Genomic DNA, 9,141 nt, shown 5'->3' with positions numbered 1-9,141 from the left:
GAAAGCCCACAAACTCATGGAAACTGAACAGTCGACTACTGACCCACACCTGGGTCAAGGAAGAAATAAAGAAAGAAATTAAAGTCTTCCTTGAATTTAATGAAAACAAAGACACAACATACTCAAACCTATGGGACACAATGAAAGCAGTGCTAAGAGGAAAGTTCATAGCACTAAGTGCCCACTTAAAGAAAACGGAGAAAGCGCTCATTGGTGACTTAACAGCACACCTGAAAGCTCTGGAAGAAAAAGAAGCAGACTCACCTAGGAGAAGTAGAAGACTGGAAATAATCAAATTGAGGGCAGAAATCAACAAAATAGAAACACAGAAAACAATCCAAAGAATCAATGAAACAAGAAGCTGGTTCTTGGAGAAAATCAACAAGATTGACAAACCCTTAGCCAAACTAATCAAACGGCAGAGGGAGAACACGCAAATTAATAAGATCAGAAATGAAAAGGGGGACATAACCACAGACACAGAGGAAATTCAGAGAATCATTAGATCTTACTACAAAAGCCTGTATGCCACAAAATTGGAAAATGTAAAAGAAATGGACAGTATTTTAGATAAATACCATATACCAAAGTTAAACCAGGACCTTTCACAATAGCCACAAATAGCATGAGAAAACACCAATAATAACCTTTGCTGGAGAGGTTGTGGGGTAAGGGGTACACTCATCCATTGCTGGTGGGAATGCACACTTGTGCAACCACTTTGGAAAGCAGTGTGGCGGTTTCTCAGGAAATTCGGGATCAACCTACCCCAGGACCCAGCAATTCCACTATTGGGAATCTACCCATGAGATGCCCAATCATATTACAAAAGCATATGCTCATCTATGTTCATAGCAGCATTATTTGTAATAGCCAGATCCTGGAAACAACCTAGATGCCCTTCAGTGGAAGAATGGATGAAGAAACTGTGGAATATATACATGCTAGAATACTACTCAGCGGTAAAAAACAATGACATCTTGAATTTTGCAGGCAAATGGATGGAAATAGAAAACACTATTCTGAGAAGATAATAAGAAGGTGAACTCCCAAAAAAAGATATAGTAATCCTCCTGGATATTGGAAGTAGACACGATCGCCAGGCAAAATTGGGAACTTGAGGGTTGGGCAAGACTGGGCCAAGGGAAGATGGGGAGAGAAAAGTGTGAAGGGGAGAACGGGGGGAGCTCGGAAGAATGGGGTGCTTGGGATATAGGAAGGGTGGATATGGAGCAGGGAAGCATATATCTTAATTTAAGGAGCTACCTGAGGGTTGTCAAGAGACTTGACCCTAGAGGGGTTCCCAGGTTTCCAGGGAGACGCCCCCAGTTAGTTCCTTTGGCAGCTGAGCAGAGGGAGCCTGAAAGGGCCAGTTCCTATAGCCATACTGATGAATTTCTTGCATATCACCATAGAACCTCCACCTGACGATAGATGAAGAAAATGACAGAGCCCCACATTGGAGCACCGGACTGAGCTCCCAAGGTCCTGATGAGGAGCAGAAGGAGAGAGAACATGAGAAAGAAAGTCAGGACCGTGAGGGAACTTCCAGCTGGCGACAGATGGGGAAGGTGACTGAGCCCCACATTGGAGCACTGAACTGAGCTCCCAAGGTCCTGATGAGGAGCAGAAGGAGCGAGAACATGAGGGAGAAAGTCAGGAACGAGAGGGGTGCGTTCACTCATGGAGATGGTGGGACAGAACTAATGGGAGATCACCAACTCCAGTTGGAATGGGACTGATGGATCATGCGACCAAACCCGTCTCTCTGAATGTGGCCAACAGCGGGGGCTGACTGAGAAGCAAAGGACAATGGCTCTGGGCTCTGATTCTTCTGCATGGACGGGCTCTGTGGGAGCCTTCTCAGCTTGGTCGATCACCTTCCTGGACCTGGGGGGAGTTGGGAGGACCTTGGTCTTAGCATAGAGTGGGGAACCCTGATGGCTCCTTGGCCTTGAGAGGGAGGGAGGGGAGGTATAGGTGGAGGGGAGGGGAGGGAAGGGGGAGAAGGAGGGGAGGGAAGGGGGAGGAGGAGGGAGGAGGGAGGAGGGAAGGAGATGGAAATTTTTAAATATAAAAAAAATAAACCATGAGAAAAAAAATAAAATTAAAAAAAAACTATGATAATGTTTGCATCACTCAACATAGAAAAAAACCAACAGATTGAAACCGGGACCCATAAAATTTCTGGATGTTTAAGACACTAAATTTGAATTATGGGGTAATCTGTAGTATCTATGAAAGATTGAAACATGTACTATTTTTCACACTGAGCTCTGCCATTGTGTGTATGTGTGTAAGTGAGTGAGATACATGGTGTGTACACATTTGTGCATGCGTGGGTGCACATGCCCATAGAGGACATTAGTTGTTCTCCTTTATCTCTCTGTGTCTTGTTTTAAGTTCTCTCACCTAACCAGGAACTCACCTTTTAGCGAGGCTGATCGCCAACATGCTTTGGGGATCCTCCTGTCTCTACCCCAACACAGGGGTTGCTGATATGTGGCCACACCAGGCTTTTTTCCAGGTGTTGAGGATCTGAACCCAAGACCACACATTTGCCCATCAAGGACTCACGCCCACTGGACTATCTCTCCATCTGCAATCTCACTTTGAAAAAACAGACTAACGAAATAGCATGCCGTTGATATTTGAATACGGTCAGTACCGTATCGTTCTCAATAGAGACAGGGAGTTTGAGAGCAGGGGTGACTTCAAGCTCCAATAAGAGATGATGTTAAATAGGTGGGCACAGCAATATCGCAGAATATAATTTTAGATAAATAAAGATACATATTACAGTGGACCCAAATGTGAAGGCTTCTGACCACTAAGCAGCTGTGAAAGTCCATCACAGCAACAGAGACCAAGAATCCTGCCACCAAAGAGAATCCAATCATTGGCAGAAGATACTTTGTTTTCAGGCCTCCAGACTGCAACACCTCACACAAAATTAAAAGTACTGACCTAGAAGAACAACCACAAATGCAGCTAAAGAGACCAACAAAACTTGCAGCGCTAAGAAATGTCACCTGCCTGACAGCTACAGATACATAAGACCCCGTATAAATATCCAAAAGCAGGGCTGAGATGTTTGTGCTGCTGTGCCGCAAAGTGGGGGGGCAGCTTGGGAGCTCTCGCTTACAAAGATACATTTTTGCTTTTTGTGGGGACTTGTTGTTGTTGTTGTTGTTTTTGAAATAAAAGTTTAAGCAAAGCAAAAAAAAAAAAAGAGCTAGTTCCAGGACAGGCTCCAAAGCCACAGAGAAACCCTGTCTCGAAAAACTAAAATAAAATAAAATAAAATAATAAAGAAATAAGTACACTTTCAAAAGGAAATGCTTATCTTTCAAAGTACAGCATTTAGAAAGGAAAGCAACACTCCATTCACTTCTAACATTGCATTGCAGTGTTTGAAACAAGTGCTTCTCTTTTGAGAGAAACACATATGTGGTTCTCAGGAAAGCTTCTAAAGAATTATGTACAGTTTCAAAAGAAATCCCCTTGATCTCCTTATGCTGTCTTATTGCTATTGCTAGAACTTCAAGCACTATATTGAAGAGGTATGGAGAGAGTGGACAGCCTTGTCTTGTTCCTGATTTTATTTTGATGGCTTCGAGTTTCTCTCTATTTAATTTGATGTTAGCTATCGGCTTGCTGTATACTGTTTTTATTATTTTTAGGAATGAACCTTGTATCCCTAATCTCTCCAAAACCTTTATCATAAATGGGTCTTGAATTTTGTCAAATGCCTTTTAAGCATCTAATGAAATGATCATATGTTTTTTTCCTTCAGTTTATATGATGGATTACATTGATAGATTTTCATATGTTGAACCAGCCCTGCCCCTCTGGGATGTAGCCTACTTGATCATGATGTATAATTTTTTGGATGTGTTCTTGGATTCGGTTTGCCAGTATTTTATTGAGAAATTTTGCATTGATGTTGATGAGTGAGATTGGTCTGTAATTCTCTTTCTTGGTTGAGTCTTTGTGTGGTTTAGGTATCAGGGTGACTGTAGCTTCATAAAAGGAGTTTGGCAATGACTCTTCTGTTTCTGCTTTGTGAAACACATTAAGGAGTATAGGTATTAGCTCCTCTTAGAGGTTCGGGTAGAACTTTGCATTGAAACCATCTGGTTCAGGGCTTTTTTGGTATGGAGGTTTCTAATGAAAGCTTTTAATTCCTTGCAACTTACAGGTCTATTCACCTCGTTTGATTTAATTTTGGTATATGGTACTTATCTAAAAAAGTGTCCATTTCTTTCACATTTTCTAATTTTGAGGCATACAGGTTTTTGTAGTAAGATCTAATGGTTCTCTGAATTTTCTCTGTGTCTGTGTTATGTCCCCCTTTTCATTTCTGATCTTGTTAATTTGCATGTTCTCTCTCTGTTGTTTGATTAGTTTGAATAGGGGTTTGTCAAACTTCTTGATTTTCTCCAGGAACCAGCTTTTTGTTTCATTGATTTTTTTTTTTTTGGAATGTTTTCTATGTTTCTATTTTGTTGATTTTAGCCCTCAGTTTGATTATTTCCTGTCTTCTACTCTTCCTGGGTGAGTCTGCTTCTTTTTTTCTAGAGCTTTCAGGTGTGCTATTAAGTCTCTAAAGTGTGCTTTCTCCGTTTTCTTTATGTGGGCAAATAGTGCTATGAACTTTCCTCTTAGCACTGCTTTCATTGTGTCCCATAGGTTTGGGTATGATGTGTCTTTATTTTCATTGAATTCAAGGAAGACTTTAATTTCTTTCATTATTTCTTCCCTGATCCAGGGGTGGTTCAGTAGTTGACTGTTCAGTTTCCATGAGTTTGTAGGTTTTCTGGGGTTAGAATTGTTGTTGAATTCTAGCTTTATTCCATGGTGATCCGATAGTACACAGGTGGTTACTACTATTTATTTGTATCTATGGATGTTTGCTTTGTTACCAATCATGTGATCATTTTTTGAGAAGGTTCCATGAGATGCTGAGAAGAAGGTATATTCTTTTCTGTTTGGGTGAAATGTTCTATAGATGTCTGTTAAGTCCATTTGGTTCATTACATCTGATAGTGCTGTTATGTCTCTGTTAAGTTTCTGTCTGTTTGACCTGTCCATTGGTGAGATCAGAGTGTTGAAATCTACTACTATTAGAGTGTGGGGTTTGATGTATGCTTTGAGTTCTAGTAATGTTTCTTTTACATATGTGAATACTTTTATATTAGGGGCATAGGTATTCAGGATAGACTTCCTCCTGATGAATTGTTCCCATTATGAGTATAAAGTGTCCCTTTCCATCTCTTCTGATTGATTTTAGTTTGAAATCAATATTGTTAGATATTAGTATAGACACACCTGCTTGTTTCTTTGTCCATTTGATTGGAAAACCTTTTCCCAACCCTTTACTCCGAGGTAGTGTCTGTCTTTGAGTTTGAGATGTGTTTCTTGGAAACAGTAGAATGTTGGATCCTGATTTTGTATCCATTCTCTTAACCTGTGCCTTTTTATAGGTGAATTGAGTAAATTGATATTAAGTGATATTAATGACCAGTGGTTGTTAACACCGGTTATTTTTTCTGGTGGTAAAATTTGTGTGTTTCCCTTCTTTGATTTGTGTTGGTGGAGGGTTGTCAGATGCTTGTGTTATTATGGGTGTTGTTGACTTCTTTTGTTTGTGATTTTCCTTCTAGTATTTTCTGTAAGACTGAGTTTGTGGCTACATATTGCTTAAATCTGTTTTTATCCTGGAATATCTTTTTTCTCCATCGATGGTGAATGCAAGCCTTTGCTGGGTATAGTAGTCTGGGCTTGCATCCATGGTCTCTTAGTGCCTGCAGCACATCTATCCAAGACCTTCTGGCTTTCGTGGTTTCCATTGAGAAGTCAGGTGTAATTCTGATAGATTTCCCTTTATATGTTACTTGACGTTTTTCCTTTGCAGCTTTTACTATTCGTTCTTTATTCTGTATGTTTTCTGTTTTGATTATTATATGGCAAGGGGATGCTTTCTTTTGATCCAGTCTATTTGGTTTCTGTATGTTTCTTGTGCCTTTATAGGAATATCCTTCTTTAGGTTGGGAATGTTTTCTTCTATAATTTTGTTGAATATATTTTCTGTGCCTTTGAGCTGTAATTCTTCTCCTTCTTCTACCCCTATTATTCTTAGGTTCAGTCTTTTCATGGTGTCCCAGATTTCCTGGATGTTTTGTGTTAAGAATTAGTTGGATTTGTTTTGTTCTTTATTTTTTCCTTTTTTATTAAATTATATAATTTTTACAAATTTTCACCTCTTCCCCTCCTCCTATTTCCCTTCCCCTCTTCCCATTCCCCCATCCCTCCCTCTACAATCCAAGGGCCAGTCAGGGTTCCCTGACATGTGGGAGGTCCAAGGTCCTACCTTTGTCAGTTGCAGGGTTGGTGAAGATCTTCTCCCAATCAGTAGGTTGCCTTTTGTCTTAATGACAGTGTCCTTTGCTTTACAGAAGCTTCTCAGTTTTAGGAGGTCCCATTTATTCAATGTTGCCCTTATTGTCTGTTCTACAGGGGTTATACTTAGGAAGTCATGTCCTGTGCCCATATATTGTCGACTATTTCTCACTTTCTCTTCTATCAGGTTCAGTGTGTTCAGATTGACATTGAGATCTTTAATCCATATATACTTGAGTTTTGTGCATGGTGATAGATATGAATCTATTTTCATTCTTCTACAGGTTGACATCCAGTTATGCCAGCACCATTTGTTGAAGATGCCCTCTTTCTTCCATTGTATACTCTTAGCTCCTTTGTCAAAAATCAGGTGTTCATAGGTTTGTGGGTTAATATCCGGGTCTTCTATTCAATTCCATTGGTTGACTTTTCTGTTTTTATGCCAGTACCAAGATGTTTTCATTACAGTAGCTCTGTAATAGAGTTTGAAGTCAGGGATGGTAATGCCTCCAGAAGTTCCTTTATTGTATAAGATTGTTTTGGCTACCCTGGGTTTGTTTTTGTATTTTCATATGAAGTTGATTATTGTTCTCTCATGGTCTGTGAAGAATTTTGTTGGGATTTAATGGGGATTGCATTGAATTTATAGATTGCCTTTGGTAGAATTGCTATTTTTACTATGTTGATCCTACCCATCCAAGAGCATGGGAGGTTTTTCCATTTTCTGGTATCCTCTTCAATTTCTTTCTTCAATGCCTTAAAGTTCTTGTCAAACAGATCTTTCACTTCCTTGGTTAGAGTTACCCCAAGATATTTTATGCTATTTGTGGCTATCATGAAAGGTGATGTTTCTCTGAATTCCCTCTCTGCTTCTCTGTCCTTTGTGTATAGGAGGGCTACTGATTTTTTTGACTTGATCTTGTAACCTGCTACCTCACTGAAGGTATTTATCAGCTGTAGGAGTTATTTGGTAGAGGTTTGGGGGTCACTAATGTACACTACCATATCATCTGCAAATAACAAAAGCTTGACATAATCCTTTCTGATTTCAATCCCCTTGATCTCCTGATGTTGTCTTATTGCTATTACTAGAACTTCAAGAACTATGTTGAAGAGATATGGTGAAAGTGGTCATCATTGTCTTGTTCCTGAATTTAGTGGAATCGCTTTGAGTTTCTCTCCATTTAATTTGATATTAGCTGTTGGCTTGCTATATATTGCTTTTACTATATTTAGGTATGATCCTTGTATCCCTAACCTCTCCAAAACCTTTATCAAAAAGGGGTGTTGAGTATCATCAAATGCTTTTTCCACATCTAATGAAATGATCATATGGTTTTTTTCTTTCAGTTTATTTATATGATGGATTACATTGATAGATTTTCATATGTTGAACCAGCCCTGCATCTCAGGGATGAAGCCTACTTGATCGTAATGGATAATTTTTTAATGTGTTCTTGGATTCTGTTTGCCAGAATTTTATTGAGAATTTTTGCATCGATGTTGATGAGTGAGATTGGTCTGTAATTCTCTTTCTTGGTTGGGTCTTTGTGTGGTTTTGGAATCTGGGTGACTGTAGTTTCATAAAAGAAGTTTGGCAATGACTCTTCTGAATCTATTATGTGATACACATTAAGGAGTATAGGTATCAGTTCTTCTTGGAAGTTCTGATAAAATTCTGCATTAAAACCATCAGGTCCTGGGCTTTTTTTTTTTTTTTTTTGGTTGGGAGGTTTTTTATGACAAATTCTAATTCCTCACGACTTATAGGTCTGTTTAACTTGTTTACCTGCTCTTGATTTAATTTTGGTAAATGGTACTTATCTAAAAACAAGACCATTTCTTTTAAATTTTCCTACTTTGTGGCATATAAGCCTTTGTAGTAAGACCTAATGATTCTCTGAATTTCCTCAGTGTCTGTTGTTATGTCCCCCTTTTCATTTCTGATCTTGTTAATTTGGATGTTCTTTCCCTGCCTTTAGATTAGTTTGGATAAAGGTTTGTCAATCTTGTTGACTTTCTCAAAGAACCAGATCTTTGTTTCATTGATTCTTTGGATTGTTTTCTGTTTCTATTTTGTTGATTTCAGCCCTCAGTTTGATTATTTCCAATCTTCTACTCCTCCTGGGTGAGTCTGCTTCTTTTTTTTTCTAGAGCTTTCAGCTGTGCTGTTAAGTCTCCAATGTGAGCTTTCTCCATTTTTTTAATGTGGGCACTTAGAGCTATGAACTTTCCTCTTAGCACTGCTTTTATAGTGTCCCACAGGTTTGGGTATGTTGTGTCTTTATTTTTGTTGAATTCAAGGAAGACTTTAATTTCTTTCTTTATTTCTTCCTTGACCCAGGTGTGGTTCAGTAGTTGACTGTTCAGCTTCCAAGAGTTTGTAAGCTTTCTGGGTGTAGAATTATTGTTAAATTCTAACTGTATTCCATGGTGATCTGATAAGAGGCAGGTGGTTACTAATTTTTTTTGTATCTGGAAGGTTGCTTTGTTACTGAGTATGTGGTCAATTTTCGAGAAGGTTGCATGACCTGCAGAGAAGAAGGTATATTCTTTCCTATTTGGGTGGAATGTTCTATAGATGTCTGTTAAGTCCATTTGATTCATTACCTCCATTAATTCTCTTATTTCTCTGTTAGGTTTCTATCTGATTGACCTGTTTATTGGTGAGAGGGGAGTGTTAAAGTCTCCTACTATTAGTGTGTGTGGTTTGATGGCTGCCTTGAGTTCTAGTAATGT

Source organism: Arvicola amphibius, chromosome 4 (genome assembly GCF_903992535.2).
Source record: "Arvicola amphibius chromosome 4, mArvAmp1.2, whole genome shotgun sequence".
In the NCBI taxonomy this organism is placed as follows: Eukaryota; Metazoa; Chordata; class Mammalia; order Rodentia; family Cricetidae; genus Arvicola; species Arvicola amphibius.
This window is presented reverse-complemented; position numbering follows the sequence as displayed.